Genomic DNA, 15,946 nt, shown 5'->3' with positions numbered 1-15,946 from the left:
ATCCGACATCCAATACCGGGACCCCGGGCTAAAGCCGAGGATGAAAACATCAGGGAGAGGTGGGAGGGACACGGGACACGTGTCCTTCCCATCACACACCACCAGCTCCGCTCAGCTGCTGGGCAGGCTAGTGCCCCTGCGGAGGGAGCACGTGCACCAGGACCTGATGCACCTCTCCGGCTTTGGGTCCAGCCCCGCCCAAGACATGTTCGAAGTCTCTTGTCCTCAAGCTTTCACACAGGGCTTGGTTTTTGTTTTGTTTTGGTTCGGTTTTTGTTGTTGTTGTTTTTTAAAATCAATTTATTTCCCCTCGGAGTAGAATGTGGACATGAATGTGGTCAGTCCCAAGGCTGAGACAGAGAAGTGTGGGGCTCTGCCCTGGGGCTCACACGCATTGCAATGGGTGTCCCCAGTGTTTCCACAGGTTTCTATGGAGATGGACAATTTTTTGCTTTGCCAGAGTTTAGAAAGGTTAAAAAAAGAGAGATAGCATTTTCTTGGAAAGGAGGAACTTGTTACTAAGATGCTGGTAGTGCGTAGAGGTCACCAGAGCTGCCATGGGCCGGACACCTGGGACGTGCCCGGGACCCTCTGTATATTCTCGTGTCACCCCGTGGCACAGGTGCTCCGATTATCGCCCCCTACAGCTGAGTCGTTGAGGCCCCCATTGTGCTAGTTCCAACAGCTGCTCCTGGGTAGAGTGAGGGTCCCCAGCTCTGCCTGTAAGAGCCATGGGTGCACCTTCCCCTGGCCACGCGGCCTCATGAGGAGAGCCTGGGCCAGCCCTGAGGACATGACTCCCTGGCTCCGAGGCCGCTTTCCAGAATGAAGGAACGGACCACGTACTGCCGCGGCAGAACTCAGCCAGTGCGCGGGGGATGCTGGATTTGACTGCAGACCACAGCCGGAGTTTTCACTACGAAGCCGATGAAGAGCGGCTGCCGTTCTAGGCTAGATTGGGAAGGACGGGGCCGTCATGGTCTGCTCAGAAACAGTGCTGGCCATGGGGACCCTGCTGTGCCTTCCTGCCCAGGTGGCCTGACGGGGAAGTTCCCCCTTGACAGCCCCGAGATCACACGGTGTGGGGGAGAGGGTGTCACAAAGGCCCCGGACTTCGGAGAAAGTGGCAAAGCCTTCTCACACACACATTTGGCAAATAAAAATCAAAAGTCAACTTTCCAGTTTCTGTCTGAGCATGCACTGTCCCCTGAAAGCACGAAGTCCCCGGGGCTCTGAGCTGCCTTCCCAGCCTGTGAGCCGCGCACAGTCCGGGATGAGCTATAAATCTCAGTCCTCGCCTGTGGAGCAAAAATCCAGAAGGAAAACCTGCGACCCACCCTCTCGTGTCCTATGATTCATCCCCCGGCAAATATAAATTTCGGGTTAATTTGTATCCCTGCTTCCCTCCACTGGGACATGGAATGACATTTTTTTCTGATAACCACACCAGACGATTGCTTTCGGGAAGCCTGGAACGTCCGTCTTTCCGTCTTTCCGTCAGTACCATTTCCTTCTCAGGGAGCTTTGCTGAGCTCAGCCCCGCAGACCACATCCCAGCAGCCCGGGCTCCAGGAAGTCAGGGGCCCGGGTCCCCACTCCCGGCCGTGTGAGGGAGCATTCCACGAGGCCGGCTTGAGCCCGCAGAACACCAGCAAGTGCAGGGAGACCGGCTCCCCAGCTAGCTTCACACCAATGAACTTCCAGGTAGTTGCCCTTCAGGAACCAGGGCTGATTTAAGGAGCCCAAATTCCTGAAGTAGCTCTTACTATCCCTCGGCCCCCACCCCCGGCGTGTAGGAGACTCAGAGAAGGGAAGGCATTTGCCTCGGTCACACCAGCATGTGGGTTTGGATCCGCAGGATCCCGCAGTCTGTGCTCATGATTCCCGCGCCACGTTCCTCCCAAACGCGGGAAAGATCCCTGCCCCAGCCTGGAGGGACTAGGAACGCGCCCGGAGCAAACCACGCAGCAGTGCCACAGCTGAGGCGACCCGGTGTGCTTCCCGCAGACGATTCGGGAGGGGCAGGGATTCGAACCCGGAGATCGCGGCGTTCTGGTCCCCGGTCTGCAGGGCGGCCGCGAGCGGGTGAGGCTCCTTTCACCACGCGGCTGCGCCGTCGGTGAACATGACGCCATCCGACTCCCGTCCTCTTCCTCCGGAGGTCCCAGGCTCTGCAAGGCTGGGATTCGGAAACTTGCCACGGAACTCGAAACAGGCAGCTTCTGCTCAAAGGAAATGCTCCTTCAGGAATGGAGAAGGTGGGCGTTTTGCCTCCAGAAGTGGTCAACACCGGCAACACCTGAGCGCATTCGAGAACCAGATCCACGCCACGTTCTCCGAGCCTTGGGGCCGCACCTGCACCTTTTGAAGATGTCGTCCACGGGGAAGCCGTGACCTGAGGCACAGCTGTCTCCAAACTGGCAATTACCCTTCATTTTGCGCACATGGGTTACTCAGCCAGCAACGCCCCCTTCCCCACCCCCACCCCCGCCCCCGCCCCTACCCCCACCTTTCCTTGGCTTCTTCCGAAAACCCCCTGCACTAAAAGTAGCTGTTTCCAAAGTGTGGCCCCTGGACCGCCTGGATCTTCACATGCAGATTCTCGGGCTCCTCACCAGACCTACTGAATCACAAATTCAGACTTCCAACCCCCCCCCCCAAAAAAAAAGGTTTCCAAGTAATTCTGCTGCGCACGAAAAGCATGAACTCCGGCATTCCGGCGGAAGCGACCCATCTCTCTGCAGCTGCACCGTATTTTAACCGTGAGCCCCCGGCAGCTTTTACGATGAAGTTGTGGGCTGTCACCGCTGGCCCCGAGAGGGGCAGGAAGAAGTTTGAGCTCTTCCGAGAGCCTCCGGAAACCTCCACGCGAGCAGATTTTAGGGGCTTCCAAGCCCCGGGTGCTCCTGCCTCTGCCCGCCCCACCCCATAGCACCGTAAACATCAGAATACACTGTGCTCCCCACTGCATGTCAGGCTGCTAGTTAGGGAAAGGAGACCCATGATTTGCTTTTTTAATTCTTTTTAAACATTTGATTAACGATTCTGATTTCTTGGCAATTATAGCGTTAACTCGGGAGTTAAATTCAACATTATCAAGCTTCACGTGTTACAGTTAATAAAATATTAAACTTCAGTCTTGCAAGGGTTTTTCTTTTCTATTTTGGAGCCCAGATTTTATTTCTTCAGGTCCGTGGGAAGCTGGCAGGCAGGGTCTCTCTGATGAGATGGCCTGGGGCCCCTCCAGCTCGGGGTGTAGGGGAGGAAGCTCTTCCTGGGAGCAGGGGTGGGGGGGCGGGGGAAGGGATGAGCTGGCACATCCCACGTTATGGGGTTTCTACAGCCAGTGTGGCAGACTAATGACATCCTTAGTGACAGAGCAATAGTTCCCTTGATCTTCCAGTCCTGAGCAGGATTGTTTAAGTACAGACTATAAAACCAACTTGCACATTTTTATGTATTTAAGAAATATTTTTTTAATGTTGTATGTTTTCAATATTTACCTTACCAAACAAGGTGATAAGTTTTAGGAATTATCTAGTTTTTAGAAATTTCTAGAAATTTAGAAACAGAAAAAAAAAACAATGCATCAGAGGGGAATGAGATTTAGAGACCAACAACCCTTATATTTATTAGTCATATGCTCTGCACTGTTTTAAGCATTTTGTAGATATTAATACACTAATCCTCATACAAAGTAGGCCCTATGAATGCTATTATACAGATGAGAAGCCAAAATACGAAGTTATTGAGTGACTTTCTCATTATCACACAGCTAGGAAGGGGTGAGCTTTGGTTAGTCATTTCACTTTCTTTAAACTGATCAGGAAATGTGGTCTGAGAATTTCAAAGACCTTTCTGTATCATGTGTCCTGTAGAGGGGAAGTGGTTTTGGGGTGGTTTTTTTTTTTAGGTTTATTTATTGGAGAGAGAGAGAGCAACACATGTGCCAAAGGGGCTGAGGGGGGATGGAAGTCGGAGAGAGAGAAAATCCCATGCTGACTCTCTGCTGAGTTTGGAGCCCGCCTTGGGGCTCGATCTCATGACCCTGAGATCACACCCTGAGCCAGAATCAAGAGTGGGACACTAAAATGCCTGAGCCACCCAGGCGCCCCAGGGGAACCCAGCAGGTCTAGTTCTGGGGCATAAGTCTGTCCTTTGCATCACGCTGTAGATACTTCTGCTGTGTGGGAAATTTCTTTTTCATCCATAGTCTAGTGTCCTACCCTCCCCGCCCCCCAACAAAGCTGTGAGCTCCTGCAGGGGCAGTCAGCCCTTCCTCAGCCTTTCAAGCCTCGGAGACTAGACCCTGCTCAGCACAGAGTGGGCCTTCAGTGAGTTTGGCTGGGTCCAGTCAAACATGGCCAGGGTATAGCCTACATGATACGGACAGGCTTTCTAAAATTCTCCATTCACATTTTCTGCATCAGTTTTTGGAAAGTGAAATCGCTAAGCAGAACATGAATTAATTCACTGTCTTCTTTGTGGATCCGGTGAAGTTGGTATAAGCATCTCTTAGTAAATGTAGGTCAATATTTGGGAGTTACGGTGCTCCGCTGAGATGGAATCAGTCCCCGGGGTTCTGTGGAGCCTGTTTTCTTTCTCTAAAGGCATGGCTAAAGCATGTTTTTGTCTCCAAATGTTAACATTTCTGGTGGTAAACATTTACTGGTGGTAAAACATTCTCCACCTAGAGAGACAGATAAAATACAGGGTCGGTTGGCAAGAGGTGATGACAGCTAACAGGTGTGCACTTGAAAGAACCTATCGACATGGTTAACATGCTTGTTTGAACCTAAAGCCAAAATTGTCTCATTTGTTACTGTCATCAAAGTCATTACTCTGATCATTTGATAATTATCCCTTAGGATAGCAGTCTGACCAGTTTCTACTAATGAAGTTTCCTCAAGTCCTCTTAGTTCCTAGATCAGCAAGCCCTCCCCATCCCCAGGCTGGTTGGCTGTGCCCCTCACCCAGCCCATACCCTGCAAGGACCATTACAGGGGCCCCAGGGTGACCTGCCCCTCAAAGTTTACCATGTTCCCAGGAAAACAGATTTAACTTCCTTTTAGTTGCATAGATACTGCCCCCCCATCCCAATATATCTCCAAAAGAGACCGCCAAGAGGTGATTTTTAAAACCTCAATGCCTAAGTTTACGGAGTGTTTGCTTAATTGCAATGCTCTACGCTAGGTACTATGGGATTTTTTTTTTAACTATAAGAATATTCCAACCTTCCAGGAACTGAGATAAGTCATGAACACATTAAAATTCAAATACAAAATAGTTATCATGGGCCAAGAGTCAGAGCTGAATTAGGTCTGGGCTTACCCTTATCACTAACAGTATGATGTGGGATTAGATGTTGAACTTCTTTGTATCTGATCTTCTTTGTGATTATAAGAGGGGTGATAACACGTACCTAAGTGATTAGGAGGATTACATTAATAGATGGGTGGCAATATTGCTGATGACCCACCCCCATTTCACCTGCAGCTATGGTGGGCAGTTTCCACAGGAAAGAGCTTCCCGCTGTGACTGAATTCTGATCCCATAAAATTCATATGTGAATCCCTACTCCCCAGGGTGACTGCATTTGGAGAAAGGGCTTCTAAAGAGATAGTAGGGTTAAAGGTGGTTCTAAGGATGGGACCCTAATCCAAGAGGACACTAGGAGAGAGAAACCATATCACTGTGCACATACCACATGGGGACATGGCAAGAAGGCAGCTGCCCAAAAGCCACAGAGAGAGACCCTAGGAGAAACCAACCCTCCCAAAACCCTGACTTCGGACTTCCCACCTCCAGAACTGTATAAAAATAAATTTGTTTTTAGGCGTCCCAGTCTGTGGTATTTTGTTATAACAGCTTGAGCTGACTGAGACACCCCTTCACACCCTCTGGGAGTAATTTTTGGCACTCCCAGGAGCTTGCTTAGCCTTCAACAGGCCAACCTGGAAGTGGGGGGGAGTGAAGGCCTCAAGGGACACCCCTCAAACAGCAGCAGGAGGGGAGATGGTGGAAGAATGTCCCCACACTTCGTCGTTGGAAGGAACCATGCTGAGATGGGGTGTTATTTTTTCTCAGAAGGGCCCAGCAGGGTTGAGCCCCATCCTCCAACAGCAATGACCCATTTGCTAATGCAAACTTCATCAGCTTTTCTCCTTCACTGCCTTCCTTTGTTCCACACCCTCGCTTGGGACCACTTTCCAAATAAACAATCTTCACATAAGTCCTTGATTTGGGGTCTGCCTTTGGGGGAACCCCAAACTCAAGTCCAGAGGCAGATTCACATTAGCCTCTCTCAGTGACCAACAAAAAAGTGAACACAAGATTTAGCAATGGAAGATAAGTTACAGTGAAGCAATGGGGTCTGCTGCCACATGAACACCACAGGCAATATAGGATCACAGGAATCAAGAGAAAAAATCCATTCTGCCTCCTGGATGAGCATATAGGAGCATGATCTGGGTAGGAATCTCAGGAGAACTCATTTCAAATATCATGAATACTCAGGGAAATCACGTGATCCCAGTCCAAATCTGGTGAGAGGTTATTCCAAATCTCGAGAGATCTCAGTCCAAGTCTCCTGAGAACTTGGGCAATTCTCATGATCTCAATCCAAATCTCATGAGATTATGGTTTAAATCTTGTGAGATCTCAGCCCAAATCTCATGAGCACTCAGGCTGCTCCAACTAGATTTCTACCCAAATCTCATGAGAACTCATTTCATATATCTTGACATCTCAGGAAAATCTCATTATTTACAACCAAATCTCATGAGATCTCGGCCCAAATCCCATGAGAGTTCAGTCAAATCCCAGGAGATCTCTAAATCTTGTGATGTCTCAGTCCAAAAACTCCTGAGATGTCAGGCACATCTAACGAGATTTCTTCCCAGACCTCCTGAGAGCTTAGTCCAAACCTCATGAGATCTCAGTCCAAATCCCTGAGAACTTACTCCAAATCTCATGAGATCTCAGTCCAAATATCGTGAGAACATACCCAAATCTTATGAGATGTCATTCCAAATCTCCTGAGAACTCAGATATTTCTCACTAGATTTCTACCAAAAGGTCATGAGATCATGTGAGATTTCAGTCCAAATCTTGTGATCTCTGTCCAAATATCATGAGATCTTAGTTGAAATCTCCTGAGAACTCAGTCACATCCTGTGAGATCTCAATCCAAATCTCCTGATATCTCAGTCCAAAATCTCATGAGAACTGGGGCATTTCTCAAGAGATTTCTGTCCAAATCTTATGAGAACTCATTTCAATAATCATGAGAACTCAGTGAAATCCTGTGAACTCTGTCCAAATCTCATGATAACACAAGCACATCCCAGGAGATTTCTGCCACTGGAGGCAGTGGTGAGCTCCAGTGCAAGAGGCTGGAAGAAGTTGCAATGCTCTTCCACACCACTGCATGCATTGGTCAGCTGCAGTGCGAGACTCTAGAAGGCATAGCTGTGCAGGTTCTCGCCACTGGAAACAGTGGTCAGCTGCAGTGCAAGTGATGCCTGAAGGCCTTGCAGTGATGCTTATGGCCACTAGAGACAGTGCTGAGACGCAGTGTGAGTCCATAGGCAGTGTGGCTGTGCAGCTTGTCACCACTGGAGGCCGTGCTGAGCTGCCATGAGAGATACTGGAAGGAGTGAAGTGAAGTATCCCACCACTGGAGGCAGTGCGAGCTACAGTTTAAGATGCTGCAAGGAGTGGCAGTGCAGTTACCTACCACTGGAGGCAGTGCGAGACACTGAAAGAAGAGTCAGTGTCTGTTCCTGCCACTGGAGGCAGTGGTCAGAGACAGTGCTAGGGAAGCCAGAAGGATTTGCAGTGCTACCTACCACCACTTAAGGCAGTGTTGACATACAGTGTGAGATCATGTATGGCATGGCTTTGCAGCTTGTCACCACTGGAGGCAGTGATGAACTACAATACGAGATGCTGAAGGGAATGTGAGTGAGGTATCCTGACACGAAGCACTGGTGAACTGCAGTGTGAGAAGCTGGAAGGTGTAGCAGCGCCAGTTCCCGCCACTGGAGCAGTGGTCACCTGCAGTGCGAGGGATGCCTGAAGGTGTTGCAGTGCTGCTTACCGCCACTAGAGGCAGTGTTTCAGTGCGAGGCCATGTGTGGCATAGCTATGCAGGTTGCCACCACCAGAGGCAGAGGGGAGCCTCACCCGCGCCCTCAACTCAACACCACGGGGAGCTCTCCCGAACACCTGCCCATCGGGCCTGCCACGCCCCTAGGCCCTAACCCTGACTTGAGAATTCTGGCTTTGGTGCCCCGAGGCCTGGTACCCAAGCCCTCCAGACTGGGGACACCTGAGCCATACCCCAGACTCTGACTTCCACCCAGAAGGAAACTGTGCCATTTGGAACTCCACAAAGGATTCAGAGCAGGAGAAGTCTGCATGCCCACCTGAGGCCACCCCTACTTTCAGAGGCACCCTGGACACACACCTGGAGCCAGACACTCAGCCTGATTCATGCCCTCAACTCAGCCCCGACAGGAGCTCACCTCAGCAGCAGCAGATCAAACCCCAATGTCCCTAGGGCCTACCCCTAATCCTAGTTTGGGTTTCCTGGCTTCTGTAACCAAGGCCTGGCACCCAAGTCCTCCAGATTGGGGATACCCAAGGCATACTGCAGGACTCTGCCTGCCACCCAGAAGGAAACCAAGCCATTTGGAACTCCTCAAAGGATTCAAAGCAGGAGAAATTTGCATGCCTATCTGGAGCCACCCCCAATTTCAGTGGCCCCCTGGACACAAACCCGGAGCCAGACACTCAGCCTGACCCATGCCCTCAACTCAGCTCCCTGGAGAGTTTGCCTTAGTGCTGGCAGATTGGGTCTGCCATGCCCCTATGCCCTAAACCTTACCCTAGTTTGGGGTTCAGGCTTCTGTTCCCAGCCTGGCACCCAAGGCCTCCAGACAAGGGACACCTGAGCCATACCAGAGGACTCAGCCTGCCACCCAGGAAGAAACTGAGCCATTTGGAACTCCAGAAGGGATTCAGAGCGGGAGAATTCTGTCTGAAATAATCAGCAAATCCCTGTTTATGTCTATGTTTGTTACCATACTGAACACAAACCCTGAGCCCAATACTCTCCCTACCTATAGCCCTCAAATCAGTCCCCTGTGACATTCTTCTCTCATCAGCAGATCACACCTTCTGTGCCCCTGAGCCTTAACCCTAACCCTAGCTCAAGACATGGGTGAAAACCAGAACAAGCATTCCCTGTAGACCATATACAAGCGACTAACAGACACAGGAAGGAATGCTCGACATCACCAGCCATCAGGGAAATACAAATCAAAACCATGAGATACCACTTGATACCAGTTAGAATGGCTAAATTAACAAGTCACAGAATAATAAATGTTGAGGATGTGTAGAAAGGGCAACCCTCTTCCACTGCTAGTGAGAATGCAAGCTCATATGGCCAGTCTGTAAAATGGTATAGAGTTTCTTCAAGAGGGTAAAAATAGAGCTATCCTATGACCCAGCAACTGCACTACTGGGTATTTACCCCAAAGATACAGATTGAGTGAAAAGTAGTGGCACCTGTGCCCCAATGTTCATTGCAGCAATATCCACTATAACCAAACTGTGGAAAGAGCCCAGATGTGCACGGACAGATGAATACATAAATACAATGGGATATTACTCAGCCATCAGAAAGGATGTATATTTACCATCATATCAATCTGGATGGAACTGGAGGGTATTATGCTGAGCAAAATGAGTCTATCAGAAAGAAAATTGTCATAGGGTTTCACTCATATGTGAAATAGAAGAAACAGCACAGAGGATCATAGGGGGAGGGAGGGAAAGCTGAATGAGAAGTCATCAGAGAGGGAGAAAAACCATGAAAGACTCTTAACTACAGAAACAAACTGAGGGTTGCAGGAAGGGAGGTGGATGGGGGATGGGGTAACTGGGTGATGGGCATTAAGGAGGTCACATGATGCAATGAGCACTGGGTGTTATAGACAGCTTATCTGTTATTAAAAACTACATCTGAAATCAATAATGTACTCTAAGTTAGCTCATTGAGTTTAAGTTAAACAAAAAGAACTCAAGCAAACACTCCTAAAAATTTGTATGGAACCACCAAAGATACTGAACGGCCAATGCAATCTTGAGAAAGAAAAAAAAGCTGGAGGTATCACAATTCCAGATTTCAAGCTGTACTACAAAGCTGCAGTCATCCTAACAGTATGATCCTTGCACAGAAATACATGCAGTGAGCAAGGGAACAGGACAGAAGCTCAGACATAAACCCACAATTACATGACCAATTAATCTTCCACAAAGCAGGCAAGAATATAAAAAGGGAAAAGGACAGTCTCTACAAAAAATGGTGTTGGGAAAACTGGACAGCTACGCACAGAAGAATGAAATTAGACCTTTTTCTTATACCATACAAATAAATTAAAATAGTTTCAAGACCTCAGTGGAAGACCTGAAACCATAAAAGTCCTACAAGAGGGCACAGACAGTAACTTCTCTGACATGGACCACACCAACATTTTTCTAGACATGTTCCCTGAGGCAAAGAAAACAAAAGCAAAAATAAACTACTGGGACTACATCAAAATAAAAAGTTTCCACAGAGCAGAAGAACAATGAAAAAATAATCATCATAAGACAACCTACTGAAAGGGAGAAGATATTTGCAAATATCCTATATGAAGGGATAGTGTCCAAAATATATAGAACTGATAAAACTCAACACCCCCCAAACAGAATCTAGTTTAAAAAATAGGCAGAAGATATGAACAGCATTTCTCCAAAGAAGAAATACAGATGGCCAAATGTCCCGTGAAATGATGTTCTCCATCACCCATCATCTGGAAAATGCAAATCCAAAGTACTATGGGATATGACCTCACACCTATCAGAATGGCTCACGTCAACAGCACAAGAAACAATAGGTGTTGGGAGGATAGGGAGAAAGGGAAAGCCTCGTGCATTCTTGGTGGGAATGCAACCTGTTGCAGCCACCGTGGAAAACAGTTTGGATGTTCCTCAAAAAATCAAATTGAGAACTAACTACCCTATGATCCAGCAGTCACACGACTGGTGTTAACCCAAAAATAGGAGAACAATCATTGAAAAAGATATATGCGGCCCTGTTTCTTGAAACATTATTTGCAATATAACAATAGGGAAGAAACCCGAGTGTCTATTTATAAATTGATAAACGAGACAATAGATATGTGTATACCCACACACATGCATGCGCGTGCGCGTGCACGCATGCATGATGGAATCCTACTCAGCCATAAAAAATAAATGAGATCTTGCCATTTGCAGACACACGGATGGAACTAGAGAGTGTGATCCTAAGTGAAATCAGTGAGAGAAAGACAATACCATAGAATGTCACTCTTCCGTGGAATTTAAGAAAGAAAAAAATAAAGGAGAAAAAGACAAACCAAAATACAGAATTAAAAAAAAAAAGATTTTATTTATTTATTTATTTGACAACGAGCTAGAGAAAGAGCGCAAGTAGACAGAATGGCAGGCAGAGGGAGAGGGAGAAGCAGGCTCTCTGCTGAGCAAGGAGCCCAACATGGGGCTTGATCCCAGGACTGTGGAATCATGACCTGAACCAAAGGCAGACGCTTCACCAGCTGAGCCCCACAGGTGCCCCACGGGCTCTTAACAATGGAGAACAAACTGATGGTTACCAAAGGGAAGGTGGGTGGAAGGATGAGTGAACTAGGTGAAGGGAATTAAGATTATCCTTGCTTTTCCTGATGAGCACGGAGTAATATACCAAACTACAGAATCACTCTATTGTACATCTGAAACTAATGCACCACTGTATGTTAAGTCAACTGGAATTAAAACAAAACATAAAAACGATTTTTCTTTCAGTACCTATTTGAAAAAGCTTTTGCTGTGCAATGTTCCTAAGCCCTACTTGGGAGTATTTCCTTGACAATATTTATTCACTCTATCCCTCGAATTCAAATTTCACTGAGTTCTTACACTTTAACTGTTCATCCCAGCCCACAGGAGCCATGGTTGCTTTCTGTCCCGGCTCAGCACCTAGCATTCAACGGTGTACATGGAGACAGATGCCACTTCACAGTCCAGAAAGCTGTTACTGTTTCTGTTTTAGTGTGAGACAGTCACAGAGTGCGGGACAGGGCTCAGAGCAGGCTGGTTCTCTATCCTGGATCGCTAATTTAATGGTCGTTCCCTGGATCCCTTTGGCTGATAGGTTCCCTGTGGATGAGCGTGCTTCCAAGCACATCCATGGAAGGTGCAAAGGTGGGTGGGCTCCGTGCAGGACAGGAAGAGGTCAAAGTACAGACAAGGGTACGATCCCTCCCGTGATCCAGGAACTGCCACGGGAGCAACAGGAAACCACCGAGGTCATCAAATGAAGGCAGGAGGCACAGGTCACGGAATCTCGAGATGCAGGGCTTGGAGGCTGCTCTGAGCTACCTCTGGGAGGAAGGAGGGGTTGGTGAAGGAATGAGAAAGAGAAAGTGCCTGCCTCTGCCTCATGCCATCTGCCCACCGCTCCTGGCACACATCAGTCTATACTGCTGACACAGCCTGGGCTCAGGATGGGCTGGCTCGGGTCCCTCAACCCTCAGTGGGACAGCTGGCCCCAGGCTCAGGGACATGCTGAGGAAGGTGGGAGGGAAGGTCCTTCGTCTTTGAGCAGATCACTTCGTCTTTGAGCAGACAGCCCTGCAGGACTGCTGAAAACTCACTACCAGGTCTGAAGGACGTGCCGTGGATGAACTAAGGCATGGAGAAACAGAAAGCAATATTGGCTTTTAAGGTCAGAGCTGTCAGCTCAGAAAGTGGGGACAGCTTCCCTGAGGAGGACTGAGGGGAGGGCAGGCCAGGCTGAAAACGGAGACGTGGCTCTCCTGATTAGGGACCTGCAGACCCCTTCCAGGGCAGGGCATCGTCCTCCCCTCACGGGGATCCACGGAAGTGTTCCGTCAGGGGACTGACTGAGCTGCCTCTTGAGAAGGCTACCCTGGCATCAGGCTGCACAGGGCCCCAGGCAGGAGGGCCAGCTGGAGGGAGGGCCGTAACCCAGGGGCCATAGGGAAGAGCAAAGGCTCATGACCATGCACATGATGAAAAGTAGGAGGCGGCAGCATGGGTGCCGGCTCAGAAGTACCATGGGCGCCTTGCCCACAGGTACACTGGCTGGGTGCCTTCTGAGCCAGGCATGGCTGACCTCGGTGGGCTCCAGATTAGTCATGACCACAACCCTAGGAAGTGTGTACCACCCTGCCCCTACACCTGCTCCTGCGGGGCTCCCAGAGCCATATCCAGAGCCCAGAGCCCTGTTCCCTGTACAGCTATCTGTTGTTCTATCCCCCAGCCCTGACAGCCTATAGGAATGTTTTGTCACCTGCCAGTATATTCTTTTTCTCTGGTACATATTAATGGTTATTTTATCTTCCATGTTCTCTTTATCATTTGTTTTAAGTAAAATTGCTTGTTTTCACTTGAACATGTCATGAGCATTAAGTACATTCCCAACCCTGTGTCACCACACCACAGAGCATCACTGCAGGATACTTCTTTCTCCAAAGGAGACCCTGAACCAGAAGCCCTCCCTGCCCATTTCTCCTCCAGCCCAGATCCCTGCAACCCCCAAGCTGCTTTCTCTCTGTGTTCCTTTACCTGTTCTGGATGTTTCTGTACATGAAATCACACAATAGGTGCCTTTGTGTCTGCCCACTGATTTTCAAAGGGAACTTGTTTTTTTCTGTGTTTGTGTGACATATTTGATATTGAACCTCCTGATGGATTACAGATGAGATGTAATCATAGAGGTCCCCTTAGGAATTATAAGCACAATCTTGGGGATGAGACCCCTGTTCCGGCTGGGACACCGCAGCCTGACTCCAGACAGGACAAGGCTGGTTCCTCCTGTGGCCCACACAGAAACCAGGGAAATGCAGAAAACTGAAAGACACCACAGAGGGCAAATGCATCGCTCACAACCCAAGGCCAGAAAAAAGTTCACCTGATTCTGCTCCAAACCAGGCTTCAAGTCATTGGGTCTCACAGGGACAGACCAAATGCTTGCAAGTCCAGTGGGGAGGGCAGGGGTGTGGGGAGTAAGTGTCAGAGATGCGGGAGTTCCTGGGAAGGACTCTGGCAAAGGAAACCCTATGGAGGCAGCGCTGGTTACCCTCAGAGTGCCAGAGGACTGGTCTGGGGACCTGCAGCCCTGGGGAGAATGTGAAGAACCAGAGGTCCACTGCAGGTCTCCTGGAGAGAAGGGTGATGAGCACCGCTGTCTGGGAGAACCGCGAGCAGCACCCGTCCCAGGCCGCAGGGGCACCCCTCACCTAGCGGTGCTTGGTCTCAGACTCTCCCCCAGAAACTCTGGTGTGGTTTTTCACAGATGTATTGTCAGGAGTGTTCAGCACAGCGGTGGTGGAGAGAGCAGGGAATGGAACAACACTAATGCCCAAGGAGATGGATGGGATCCTGGGTCCAAATCCTTGTGATAGAATGTTCTGTAGCTACTGTCCCAGTGTTGTCTGGGCACAGGATATGGGAAGCCCCTCCTGAGACCCCCCTCCTGCCACCCTGCTCCTGGGAACATTCAGAATTGTTTGAGGAGGTGGAGAGGATCCAGAATGACAGCAGGCCAAGGAGAAGGAAGGTCAGCACTCGGAGGACAGATGGACAAGCCCCATGCCACCATCCAGGGCCCGGGCTGTGATGCCCTCAGACCTCATTCCAAATAATGGCTCCTAATGTATGCACCCAGCTTCGTGGTTTCACTCCCTCCCTCCCTACCTCATTTATTCACTCTCTCATTCATTACCCCCCTCCTTCCCCTCCACCCCTCCCTTCTCTCCCCCACTACATCACCCTCCCTTTCTCCCTCCCATCGCTTCCTCCCTCCTTCTCCTCTCTTCCTCCTTTCCTTCCCTCCCTCTTTTCTCTCCCTCCCTCTTTACCCTCCTACCCCTCCTTCCCTCTCTCATGCCTTCCTTCATTCAGCAGAGGATCTGGGGTCCCTGCTCTGTACTGAGCATTGGGGCTTCATCAGTGAGCATCCCCCAATCCATGTGGTCATGTCCACTGTGGGAGGTGACAGGGGACAGTCCTCAGGGCTAGCAGTGGTGATGAGCACCAGAAATCTGCTCCTGAAAACAGAGGCTGGTTGCACAAAGAAAAGAATGGAGAGACCCATGCTTAGCACTTCCTCTAGAAAAATCTAGCCCTGAAAAGTAATGAAAAGTAAATATATCATACAAATGGCTATCAGACACATGAAAAAATGTTCATCTTCATTAGCCATCAGGGAGATTCAAATCGAAACCACATTGAGATACCACCTTACACCAGTTAGAATGGCCAAAATCAACAAGACAGGAAACAACAAGTGTTGGAGAAGAAGTGGAGAAAGGGGAGCCCTCTTACACTGTTGGTGGGAATGCAAGTTGGTGCATCCACTTTGGAAAACAGTGTGGAGATTCCTTATGAAATTAAAAATAGAGCTTCCCTATGACCCTGCAATTGCACTACTGGGTATTTACCCCAAAGACACAGATGTAGTGAAAAGAAGGGCCACCTGTACCCCAATGTTCATAGCAGCAATGGCCACAGTCGCCAAACTGTGGAAGGACTAGAGATGCCCTTCAACAGATGAATGGATAAGGAAGATATGGTCCATATATACTATGGAGTACTATGCCTCCATCAGAAAGGATGAGTACCCAACTTTTGTAGCAACATGGACGGGACTGGAGGAGATTATGCTGAGTGAAGTAAGTCAAGCAGAGAGAGTCAATTATCATATGGTTTCGCTTATTTGTGGAGCATAAGGAATAACATGGAGGACATTAGGAGAAGGAAAGGAAAAGTAAATTGGGGAAATCAGAGGGGGAGATGAACCATGAGAGACTGTGGACTCTGAGAAACA

This window comes from Lontra canadensis, unplaced genomic scaffold (genome assembly GCF_010015895.1).
Source record: "Lontra canadensis isolate GAN:19392208 unplaced genomic scaffold, GSC_riverotter_1.0 scaffold76, whole genome shotgun sequence".
Classification (NCBI taxonomy): Eukaryota; Metazoa; Chordata; class Mammalia; order Carnivora; family Mustelidae; genus Lontra; species Lontra canadensis.
The sequence above is the reverse complement of the archived record's forward strand: the minus strand, read 5'-3'. Positions refer to the sequence as shown.